Source organism: Callorhinus ursinus, unplaced genomic scaffold, assembly GCF_003265705.2.
Source record: "Callorhinus ursinus isolate GAN/ISIS: 27379988/994484 unplaced genomic scaffold, GSC_fseal_2.0 scaffold15, whole genome shotgun sequence".
Taxonomy (NCBI): domain Eukaryota; kingdom Metazoa; phylum Chordata; class Mammalia; order Carnivora; family Otariidae; genus Callorhinus; species Callorhinus ursinus.
Window position 1 is genome coordinate 7,520,043 of NW_027397077.1, and position 12,960 is coordinate 7,533,002.

Here is a 12,960-nt window from a genome sequence, read left to right on the forward strand (position 1 = left end):
CAGGTCCTGAGAAATGTCCTCACACGAGAGACTGTGGGGTCTGATGTTGTCTGGGAAAGTGTTGAGTTTCAAGCTAAAAGCCTTTAGAAAGCAGGCTGTCTTGCTGGGAGAAGCTGCAGTCAGAGTCTGATTGAGCTGCCCACCTGCCCTTGGGGCCTCTCTCTGTCTCTGAAGGTTCCTGTCAGACCAGGGCCTAGTGGATTGTGCAGAGGGACTGGCCCGGGCTGTCAGGGGAGACAGGTGAGGCAGAGGAGGCTCTGAGCAATGGCAACCAGGCAAGTCCAGAGAACTCCTCCTCATGGGGTCATGAAGGGGCCCTGTGGGAAACAACACTGGTCACTACACCAGCCAGATGAGGGGATGAGCTGACTCAGAGTGTCTAATGTGGGCAAGCCTCTCTGGGCTATTGGGAGGGGCATGCTAAGCAGTTGGAACTCCTTCTTTAGTGACATACCTCATAGCCAAAGTGGGGTGACAGACAGAGAGAGGAAGCTCAGGGAAGGTCGCTGAGAAGGGGACACTCAGCTGAGGATGAATGACAAGGAGTTGGTTGTAAGAAGAGGAGGAGGAAAGGCATCCCAAAAAGAGAGAATAGCAAGTGCAAAGGCCCTGGGGCTCAAAAGACTTTCAAGTATCTGAGGAGCAAAAATGACCACAATGTGCCGAGAGAGTGCTGATCTAGTTCAGCCTCCCTTAGACACAAGTGGATGTGTGGGCAGCCTTATGGAGCACCAGGAAATAGAAATTTTGGAGGTGTCTTTCTCCAGGCTCTGCCACTGACCATCCAGAATAGGGTCTGGCACAGGGCTCAGGACAGCTTAGACAGATCTGAATCAGCCCTCCCTGGGCCCTTGACTCTATAAATAGAACATCAGCTCTTGAGACAACTTTAACATCTAATCGTTGGCAATAAATTGAGTCCGCTAAAGTGTGGATATAAAGCTTGCTGGGGCTGTTAACATCAGCAAAGCCAGTGGCCGTGTCTGTTTCCACACAGAGAAGATGCAGTAAGATATAATTTCTCTCTGGAGGCAGAGGCTACAGAGATAGGATGCAGCTCCTGGGCCCAGGAGACAGGGCTCGATTCCTGTTAATGAGCTCCTGTAACTGGGATTCACTCTTATTGGAGTTATGTGACTGCTCAGGTGGGAGATCCTGGGGTGGGGGGTGTGCAGAGATTCTCAGCAATAGTCGCTCACCATAATCTCAGCCAGGGGAAGAAAATGCCCTCCTCTCCCCAGACCATGAGTCAGTGCAGGCCACCAGCCTGGGCTGGGAGCAATGCCAAGGGCTGAGGGGACCCCAGGGTATTCTTCCCAGGACAGGCACCCCACCTCCCACGCCTGCCCTTTAGGGCTTGACCCTGGAAGATTTTCTTCTTTCTGTTGCTCTTGAGGTCAGGTGGGTTTTCTCAGTTAATTCTGTGGAATAAATCCTGCCCACCTGAAGCTGGGAGGGCTGCCTGGAGGAGACAAAGGTGGAGTGGGTAGAAGGAGGTTTAGAAGAAGGGCAGGCAGCCAGGTTCTGTCCTCTGGGAAGGAGGAGGTCCAGAGGTCAGCTGGCTCATCCAATGCCACACAGAAGTTAATAGTGAAGCTGTGAACAAAGGAAGGCTCCCTGGAAATGGCCATAAAGTTGGGGGTGTGGAGGAGAGCATCGGGGGAGGGGCCTAGAAGAGCTTGTGGGTTCCAGCTTCAGGGCTTCTCAGAGTCCGATTATCTGAAGGGCAGGTGGTGCCTCTTCTCCTTGTGCCCTCCTGGATGGGCTAAACCCAGCCCTCCAAGGATGGAAGTGGATCCAGGGCCAGTGAAAGTCAACACAGATGTGGTTCAGACATGGTTTGGAGAGAAGTTCTAGGTTAGATCCAAGAAGGTCAGAGCTGGAAAGTGCCTTACTGTACTTAATTCCCATTTTATAAATGAGAAAGTTGAGGCTCACAGGCCAGCCTCTCAGCCTAGACTGCTACCCCCACACTTCTACCCCCGCCTGTCCGCTGGTTTGCCCAGGGGCCCTTCCCTGGCCTCAGAGGTCTCTCTCTCGGCCCTCTGGGCTCTCACCTCCTGCAGAGCTCTTTTCCCCTTTCACTTGCTCCTAAATAGGACTTTGTCAGCGACTTGCTTGGGGCTTCCATGGCTCTTACTTAGGCTTCCCTTCCAGGGGCCTTCAGGTGAGGGGAGTGTCAGTGCTTGGCACTGGGAGCAGGGGTACGGGGCTGGCTATGCCAGGGGCATGCAGAGAGGGGCAGGTATACGGGGAGACTGGTCCTGGGGGCACCAGGTTGCTCCGGCCTAGGATCCTGGAGGCCTAAAGGGGTGGGGGGGGCTTCTTTGAGTCTGAGACCTCTGGCTCCTGGGCTGGCTGCTGACGTCCCCCTCTCTGCTGCTCCCAGGACTGGGACTGCCTGAAGGCTGGGCATGTAAGCGATAGCCTAGCTGTGCCTTGAGAAGGGAGAGAGTTGCAGCTATGGAAATGTTGGAAGCTGTGACCTATTTGATCTGGAGTCCTGGCTTTGGGGCTGAAGGTGGGACTGCTCCCTGCAGGCTCCTTCAAGGTGGAGGCTCCAGAGAAGAGAACCTGCCTCAGCCTGGATGGCGCCTACATTTATGACTAGCTCCTTGAGTGACCCCACTACTCAGCTTGGTTTGGAGACCTTGACCCCAACTGGCCGCCCCTAGTGCTCTCTCACTGGCCAGTTGTTGCCAGCACCAAGGGCCACCATCATGTTCCCCACTGCTCAAGAGGCCCTTGGGATTCTCTCTGCATCTGGGCAAGAGACCCCCGATGTGGACCACATCCTTGAGGTGGATGGGGGTGGGGGTGAGGGGAAAGCCTTGCCTCCTGCCCTCTCCCCCAAAGTATCTTCCAAAGCTTCCGGACTTCTCCCCGTGGATGTCACAGGGCTAGGTCCGCCACTGCCTACTCCAGGTTCTGCAGGAGGTTGAAGGCCAACCCCTCACAGACCGGCCACTGCTCTTTCCTGCTATAGAGAAGGGGTTTGGTGTCAGGAAGCACCTGGAGCCTGTGGCTAGCTGCCGTGTGTGACCTTGGGCAAGCCTCTTTCCCTCTCTGGAGTCTTAGTTTTCTTGCCCATAAAATGGCCGCAAGGATGCTCACAGGGTTCTTGAGAGGATTCGATGTCAGAACGTAGGAGAAAACACCATAATCACAGAGTCTGCTGCTCCAAGAGTTGAGATAGTCCAACTCAACTGGACGGACCTGGGGGCTCTGGACTCTTTCTAGTGTGGGGAGGAGAGAAGGGTCTGGAGGGGAGGTGGCGACTGATCTGACCAGAGGGCCAGGGCAGCTAGGGATCCAGAGGCCCCCATGCCTTGCTAAGGGTTCTGCAGCGCAGACACTGAGGGTGATGTGCCATTTACCCAGAAGGGCTTCCAACAGCCAAAGCTTGGGGTCCAGGGAGCCAGGAGAAAACAGTGTTGGGAGCCAGCCTGGAGGAAGGAGAGAGTAGAGGGAGGGAGCAGGAGATGGATTCCTCTTCTCCAAAGACTACATGTGAACCTGAGTTCTCCCTCAGGCATTGGGTGGTGGAGAGTCAGTCTCCCACCTCCTGCCCACAGGACCAGTTGACAGGGATGACAAAGTTTCAGATTGGTGAGGGCCAAGGACCACCTCCAAAGCACAAGACAAACCCTAAGGGTACCAGCTGGTTCTAGGCCCAAGGAGGGAAAGACTTCGGCCCCAGGATACAGCCCACTACCTGGCAGTCTTGGTCCATCTCCTAGAGCACAGATCCATACCCACTCCTGCTCTCCAAGGTCAAATTTTCTTTTAAAAGATTTTGTTTATTTATTTGTCAGAGAGAGAGAGAGAGCAAGTGAGAGAGAGCGAGCGAGAGAGCACACAAGCAGGGGGAAATGGCAGGCAGAGGGAGAAGCAGGCTCCCTGCTAAGCAGGGAGCCTGATCCAGGGCTTGATCCCAGCACCCTGGGATCATGAACTGAGCTGAAGGCAGCCGTTTAACCGACTGAGCCACCTAGGTGTCCCCAAGGTCAGATTTCTGAGCCCAGAAGTCAAGACCTGGGTTGGCCTGATGAATGAAGGCAGTCAAATACATGCTCTGTGTTCCCAGGCCTGATGTATCTAACCCTCCAGAGCACATCTGAGGTGGAGCTATGGAAACGTCCACACCTCAGTTCCCATGAGGAGTAGCACTGGGTCTGTGATGGGCTCTAAGAACAGTCCATAGGTTTGTCAGTTGGCCACTGCTATGGTTAAACAAGTCGTTTCCAAAGTTTGTTTCTGCATTATAATTTATATAAAGTAAAATCTTAAGTGTAAAGGTAAATCATTTTATTTTATTTTAAAATATGTATTTATTAAAATATTTATTATATTAATTTTAATAATATTTTTAAGGACATACACATTTTTTCCTATTTTTCCAAGAGGTTTACTTTTTAAAAAATAATTTTCAAAAATCTGAGTATAGTTGGGGATCCTGGGTGGCTCAGTTGGTTAAGTGTCCGACTCTTGATTTCAGCTCAGGTCATGATCTCAGGGTCATGATGTCGGGCTTGTGTTAGGCATGGAGCCTGCTTAAGATTCTTTCTCCCCCACTCCCTCTGCCTCTCACCGCCTTCCCCTTCGCTCTCTAAAAAAAAAAAAAAAAAAAAAAAAAAATTGATTATTGTTAAAAAACAATGTCACATTAGTTTCAGGTGTACAACATAGTGATTCAGCTTCTATGTACATTATGCTGTGCTCGCCACAAGCGTCGTCACCGTCGGTCACCGTACAACGCTGTTACAGTACCATTGACTATACCCCCTATGCTGTGCCTTTTATTCCTGTCACTTACTTATTCCATAAGAGGAAGCCTGTATCTCCCACTCCCCTCCACCAATTTTGCCCATCCTCCCACCCCCCCTTGTCTCTGGCAACCGTCAGTTTCTTCTCTGGATTTATAGGTCTGATTTGGCTAAGTTAGATCATTTTAATCTAATGCATATACTCACGTTACCAGGATCCCAGTCAGGATATAGGACATTTCCATCACCTCAGAAAGTGCCCCCAAACCCCCCATCACAGACGTTGATCTGATTTCTATCACCATAGATAAGTGTTGCCTATTCTAGAAGTTTCATATAAGTTATACAAGTAGGTAAGCGTGTAGCTTTTTGTGTCTAGTGCCTTTTGCTTCTTTTCAAGATGTATCCATGTTGTTGCAATTAGTAGTTCTTTCCTTTTTCTTATTGAGTAATAATACATTTTATGAATATACCACAATTTGATGGTTATTGGGCTGTTCCAGTTTTTGGCTATTATGAAAAAGGCAGCTATGAACATTCACGCAGAAGTCTTTATGTGGATATATGCTTGCATTTCTTTTGGGTAAGTATTTAGGACTGAAATGGCTCGTCAACACCTGGAGGTGAAATTTCTGGACATACATTAAGGATATATTTAACTTTTTAAGAAACGCCAGATTTCCAAAGTGGTTGTATCCTTTTATGTTCCCACCAGCAACTTATGAGACTTCTGATTGCTCTACATCCTCATCGACATCTGGTGTTATCAGTCCTTTTTACCTTAGCTCTTCTGATGGTGCATAGTATTTCATTGTGGTTTTTCATTGTATTTCACTATAGTTTTAGTTTGCATTTCTCTAATGGTTAACGATGGTGGGGACTTTTTCGTGTGACTATTGGCCATTTGTAAATCTGTTCAAGTCTCTAGACTATTTTCAAACATTGGATTGTTTGCCTTTTTATTATTGAGTTATGGGAGTTCTTTATATACTCTGGATACACATCCATTGTTATAGATATGTGATGGAAGTGTTTGGCTTATCTATTTGTTTTCTTATCCACTTGTTTTCTTAATGGGTGCTTTTGATGAGCAGGAGTTTTTAGTTTTTAGTTTTTTTGAAGTTCAGTATTTATGATTAGTGCTTTTTTTAATCTTTAAATTTTTTATTGTTATGTTAATCACCATACATTACATCATTAATTTGTGATGTAGTGTTCCATGATTCATTGTTTGTGCATAACACCCAGTGCTCCATGCAGAACGTGCCCTTTTTAATACCCATCACCAGGCTAACCCATCCCCCCGCCCCCTCCCCTCTAGAAGCCTCAGTTTGTTTTTCAGAGTCCATATGATTAGTGCTTTTTATGTCCTCTCTAAGAAATCTTTACTTACCCCAAGGTCATGAACATCCTTTTATGTTTTTCCCCCCATAATCTGTATAATTTTAGCTTTTACATTTGGGGCCATGATTCACTCGCCATTGACTTTTTGAATGTGGAAGGAGCTTAGGATTGAGGTTTATGTTTTTCTTGAAGAAAAATAAACATTTCTTTCCCTGTTGAATTGCTATGGCACTCTTTCAAAAACCACTTGACTATATACGTGTGGGTCTAGTTCTGGACTCTGTTCCCTTCTGTTGATCACCTGGTTGTCTACCTATCTGCCAATACCATATGGTCTCGATTACATTCAATCCATGAACATGGCATATCTTTCTGTTAAGTCTTTTTAATTTTTTCTCAGCAATATTTTATTGTTTGCACATCTTGCATTACATTAACTGCTCATCTTTTTAGTTTTTGGATGTTATTGTAAGTAGAATTTAAAAAATTTTAAATTTCCCAATAGTTTATTACTAGTTTATGAAAATACAATTGATTTTTTTATGTTAATCTTGTATTTGGTGACATTGCTAAATTTATGTATTAGCTCTAGTAGTTTTCTACATTCACAATAATGTTATCTGTGAATAAAGACAGCTTTTCGGGTGCCTGGGCGGCTCAGTTGGTTAAGCGACTGCCTTCAGCTCAGGTCATGATCCTGGAGTCCCGGGATCGAGTCCCGCATCGGGTTCCCTGCTTGGCAGGGAGTCTGCTTTTCCCTCTGACCCTCCCCTCTCTCATGTGCTCTCTCTCTCAAATAAATAAATAAAATCTTTAAAAAAAAATAAAGACAGCTTTTCTTGTTCCTTTCCAATCTTTATGCCTTTATATTTCTTGCCTGTACACTGACTGGGACTTCTAATACAATGTAGAATAGCAGTAGTGAGAGCAGAGTAGAGGCTTTGTTTCTTGGGAGGCCATTCTTTTGACTGGAGGAATGACATGCTGTGATTTACACTTAAAAAAAAAATTCCTCTGGCTGCCTGGGAAGAATTGTAGGGGCAAAAGTGGAAGCAGGGAGACCAACAAAAGGCTGCAGAGTTTTGAGTGAGAAAGGGAGTGGTTTGGCCTGGGATGGTAGGAGATCTGGAATATATTTGGAGTTGGAGTCATAGAACTCACTATAGAATGGATGGGGCTAGGGGAGGGAGGAGAAGGGTGCCAAGGATGATTGCTAGTGTTGCCAGGAGCTGTTGGGGTGATGGAGGTGTTGTCTCTTGAGATGAGGAGATTTTGGGGTATGCAGCTTTGGCCACCTTCATTTCAAGGTACTATTAAGACATGCCAGGTGTCAGGAGAGCAGCCTGAGTGATGGAGGTTGGGGCAAGGTATTGGGAGACATCGTGACTTAGATGGGATCCAAAGCCACAAAACCAGACAAGAAAAGAGAGAATGTGGAGGGGGATGGAAAAGGAGACTTAATCCTGGGGCAGAGGCCCTGGAGACTTGAAGGAGCCAGGAACATAGACTGAGAGGGAACCGTAAGGTAGGAGGAAAACCAAGCGTATAGTTTTTTGGAAGTCTCTTGAAGCCAGTGTTCCAAGAAAGGGATGGTTACTGTATTGGATGCTGCTAAGCAGGAAAGTGGGATAAGGACAGAGAGACAACCAACAGATTGTCCATCACGGACATCCTTGGTAGCCTTAACACAGGCATTTCAGTGGAGTGATAGAGCTCGAAGCCCAGCTGGAGAGGTGGGAGCTATAGGTAGGGCAGTGGAGACGTTGAGCTTAGTGAAGGGGAGTGGCAGCCTTTCTCCAAGCATCCAGTAGGAAGCCTTGCAGAGCTCTAGGTGTCTGCTAAGAGACCAAAGCCCTCACTGGTGGTGGGGAAAAAGAAAAATGGGCCCTGTGCTCTGGAAGTCAGGGGCTGCGCCAGCCAGTGTGGATGTGTAGACAAGACACCCTGGGGAGGGAGGAGAGGATGAAACAAACTTTGGAATCCATGCCCAGTGCTGTCCCTGGCTCTCTATAATGGAAGTCCAGCTTCAAGAACTCCTCCGTGCTCGGGCGTCTGGGTGGCTCAGTTGGTTAAGCGACTGCCTTCGGTTCAGGTCATGATCCTGGAGTCCCGGGATCGAGTCCCACATCGGGCTCCCTGCTCAGCGGGGGGTCTGCTTCTCCCGCTGACCCTCCTCCCTCTCATGCTCTCTGTCTCCCATTCTCTCTCTCTCTCTCTCTCTCTCTCTCTCAAATAAATAAATAAAATCTTAAAAAAAAAAAAGAACTCCTCCATGCTCATCACCAAGAGGAAATGAGCTCCAAGGAGGGTGGGAGGTGGACCCTAGGGCGCAGGGTACCAGAGTGCCCTGTGGTCCATTTCCATGTCCTGCCTGTGTGTGTTGTCTCCTGAGAAAGTTGCCAGCTCTGTACAGGTAAGTTTGTCCTAAAAGCAACACATACTCTGAGGAATTGCAGAAAAGAGGGAAAGGTTTACTTTTCGGTATATTTTACTTTGGTTTGTTTCCACATGCAATTGTTCTTGCATAATTCTAACTACGCTGTGAACAGAGTTTTGGGCATGATTATTTTTCACTGAATGTTATATAATAGGCATTCTCCATGTGGATAAATGACTTTCATTGTTGTTATTGGCTGCATAAAATTGCAGGGAGTAATGCCCCATGTTCAGTGAATTCATCCCTTACTAGTTAGTGGTCATTTGGGTTGCTTCCTATATATATATATAAAATATATACAGACTATATATATACAATATATGCAGTGAATATCTATGTGGATGGAGCTTTCCCTCGATCCATTTTCTTTGTTTTGGTTTTATTTATTTATTTAAATTATTTTTTAAAAAATATTTTATTTATTTATTTGACAGAGAGAGAGCGAGCGAGCACAAGCAGGGGGAGAAGCATGCAGAGGCAGAGGGAGAAGCAGGCTCCCCGCTGAGTAGGGAGTCCGACATGAGACTCGATCCCAGGACCCTGGGATCATGACCTGAGCTGAAGGCAGATCCTTAACCGACAGAGCCACCCAGGCGCCCCTATTTATTTATTTTTATTTAGATTTAATTAATTAACACCAGTATATTATTAGTTTCAGAGGTAGAGTTCAGTGATTCATCAGTTGCATATAACATGCAGTGCTCATTACATCACATGCCCCCCTTAATGCCCATCGCCCAGTTACCCCATCCTCCCACCCACCTCCCCTCCAGCAACCCTCAGTTTGTTTCCTGTAGTTAAGATTCTCTTATGATTTGTCTCCCTCTCTGATTTTGTCTTGTTTTATTTTTCCCTCCCTTCCCCTATGATCCCGTTTTCTTTCTTAAATTCCACGTATGAAATCATATGGTATTTGTCTTTCTCTGATTGACTTATTTCGCTTAGCATAATACCCTGTAGTTCCATCCACGTCATTGCAAATGGTAAGATTTCATTTTCTGATGGCTGAGTAATATTCCATTGTGTGTGTGTGTGTGTGTGTGTGTGTGTGTGTGTGTGTACACACCACATCTTTATTCATTCATCTGTTGATGGACATCTGGGCTTTCTCCGTATTTTGGCTCTTTATTTTGTGGGTTTGTGATATCCACTTGCCTTATTGCTGGTGAGGGGGGTCAACTAGACCCACCCCATTGGGAGACACCACATGAGGCAGCTTACTCTCATATACCTAACTGCCTGCACACTGTCATTTGGTTTTTTTTTTTCTTTTTATTCGATGGACCAATGAAGAGGTCTTGTGGGTTCATTCTGTCTTTCTTTGATGGTTAGGGAAGATGCTCATTTTCCCATTTGTTCATTTACTTGTTCTATTTCTCCTCGCTGGGGGAGCAGATCCTATCAAGTGACCCACACTGTACCTTTCCCAGTGTGGCTCTCCCAGTGGCTTGACAGGCCCCGTCAGGGCTTTCCTCACCCAGGGCAGTGATCCACGGTCAAACCTTTGTGTCTTCCTGTACTGCCTCCCCCTCACCCGCTAGCCAGTTTTCATGGTCACATTCTTCCTCCTGAAGGCCTCTTGAGGTCTCTGCTGCCTGGTTTTCAGTGCCACTTCCCCAGATTAGGCCCAGATCCCAACGTCAGGGACCCATGGGGCAGTCACAGTAGCCTTTCAGCCTGTTCTGTACTTTCTCCTCTAAGCCATCCTCAACTCTGCCCCTAGTTACTTTCCCTGGACCTGGCAGAGCCCTTAGGTAACATGCCTTGACTGACTGACCAATCTAGTCTCTACTGACTGCTAGGAATTCTGTCATCTGCCTCCACACACCTGCCACCTCTCCCAGGGAAATCTCAGGCTCTGGTCACACTGGCCTCATCATTGCTTTCCCCATGTCTTTGCTACTTCGTCTCTCTGTGCCTTCATTCATGAGAACTCCAGCCAGAGTGCCCCCTTTACTCCTGAGCCATGTTCAGCCAGACTTAGTCCTCAGAGACCTTGCCTCCCCACCCAAGCCGTCCTGGATTTTTCCTGTCCACTTGGCCTCCCTGCCTCTGAACATCCAAGCATTCATAGTCTACGGGGGCTCCCTGAGAGGGCCCTCAATAAATTGTCCCCTTCTCCCATCCCACTTCTGAATAAGTTGAGAAATAAAATGCAGATGGAGGCTAAAGCATCACCTTCTTCACTGATGAAGGCTGGGGGGAGAAAGCAGCTTAGTGTGAGGCCGGTTGGACTTGTGAACTGAACCCAAGATGAAGCTGACCTCCTCCCTTCCCCCCACCCCCCAGTGTCACTGCTCTGGGTGAGTGAGGCCCAGGTATCACAGCCAGTGGAGACCAGCACGTGGAAACGAGCATTAGGAGTGAGAAGTCCACCTCTTCCCCACAGTCCGTGCCCCAGGGAGAAGTGCTAAATCCTGTCTTATTTAGTCACTTTCTGTGGGTTTCGTTGCTTCTACTCCACTGTGAGTTCCTTAAGTCTAAGGCCTGTATGGCTTCTGATCCTCACAGTGCCTTCAAGTGGGTGAAGAGAACTGGCTCTTAGCAAGTCCGTCTTTCCTCATGTGCACCCACTCCAGGGAGGTCTGCATTTCTGTTTGGGGGGCTTCATTTCTCCACTGATGCTGGCCTCAGTAGGTGGAGATCCCACGGGCGTAGGCAGCCGTGTAACCACCACCATTCACTCAGGCTTCAATCAAGAGGGTAACAAGCCCTTTCCTTCCATGGGGGTGTTGGGTGTGGAGACACGATTACTCCTGGTGCTCTTGTACTAGGAATGAGAAGAGAACCAAACGAGCAGTTGGGGTGCTACAGACTTGCTTCGCTTAACTCACAATTGTGCTGAGTCTACTTTGGGCCTTTCTTAGACTGACTGATGAATGATTGGATCATCCAAGGCCTGGGGGATTAATTATTTTTGGCCGGGCAGGGGGTTCCATGGACAGAACCAGGTCACAAACTCCACTACTCCACTGGCTGCTGCTTTCTAGAGGAATCTGAGCCCTCACACAATTCGGAGCCCACCTGGTAACGCCTGGATCCCAGAGCTGTGGGTGCACACACATCATTGCACCATGTAGAGTTAGAAAAAGATTTCTCTAAAAATAACCACCGAGGAATATTTAATTTGATAGCAAGACTGTGACTAATGCATGAAACAGAGAGAGTCTGTGTGACAAGACACAGTACAATAATGGGGAAAAATTCATGTTTGACCTTTAAACCAGTGCAAAACGAAACGGATCTAAGCCCTGGTAGCTGAGGACCCTGGACTCTAGGGAAAGTGCCTATGAGCCGGGAATGTGATGGTCATGGAGGAAAAGAGAGGGGAATAGGTGGCTTTCAAGAGTGTTGCATCCTGGAAATAGATCAGGGAAATCAATACCTTTTGGTGTTAGATAGAGAGAAGGGGCTGGTGCTGAGCTAAGCGCTGGCTGGTGAGAGGCGGACGCGGGAGGCCAGCCCAGCTGGATGGGGGTGACTGAATCATAGGCTGGCTCCAAGGAGAAGCAGATTCCACAAAGACAAGGAGACCCAGCAGTTCCGGGGAGCGATTGGAGCTGGTGGGGTGGGGAGTGGGGTCCCAATGTTGAGCGAACACTTACCCTGTGCGAGGCTCTGTGTTGAGAGCTTCACAGGCATTCTCTTCCTAAACGTTCCTGACACGGAAGCTATTGTTCCCACTTGACAGAGGGCTCAGAGAGGTTAAGCTACTTGCCTGGGATCACCCGGTTGGGAAGTGTCTGGAGCTGGATGTGAACCCAGAGCCTTCAAGCTCTATTTGCTGCTACTAGGTCACTTAAACTTGAAATGGCCCACGAGTGACCGGCTGGGGTTGGGGCAGGCTGAGTGTCGGTTGTGGTTTCAGCTGGGCCACATGGTGACGGGTTCTCATGGAAAATTGCCATGGATCCTGGCATGACAGGTTTCTGGACTGTGATCCTTACCCCAATCTTTCCGTAATTCATGACCGCATATGATAGACTCAGCTCCATCAACCTCAGTGCTAACTGGAGGAGAAAATAGTCTCCATTGCTTAGAGTTGCTCTTCTTCAGTGTCAATGGGAGTCCTGTTCCAGCTGTGCCTGGATGGGGGTCCTGCAGGTTCTGAGTACACAGCCAGGGTGTGTTCTCAGAAGAGAGTTCTTTGAGGATTTCTTTTTCTTGCATCCTCTACTATACAAATGTTCCTGATGGAAGAGATCAGCCCTGATTGGATTCAGGGCCAGTTGTTTCTTGGCATGCTTGGTGATGTTCTTTCTCTAGAAACCGTAGCATGGACAGGGCTGGACGTGACAAGCAAGGTGTTGATATTGCAGCTGAGGAAGGGGGCAGAGACCCTTCTAGACTTTGGAGAGTTGGCTTCTCTTCCCCTCTGAGCCTCAGAGATGAGGGCTGAGCCTATGCTCAGGT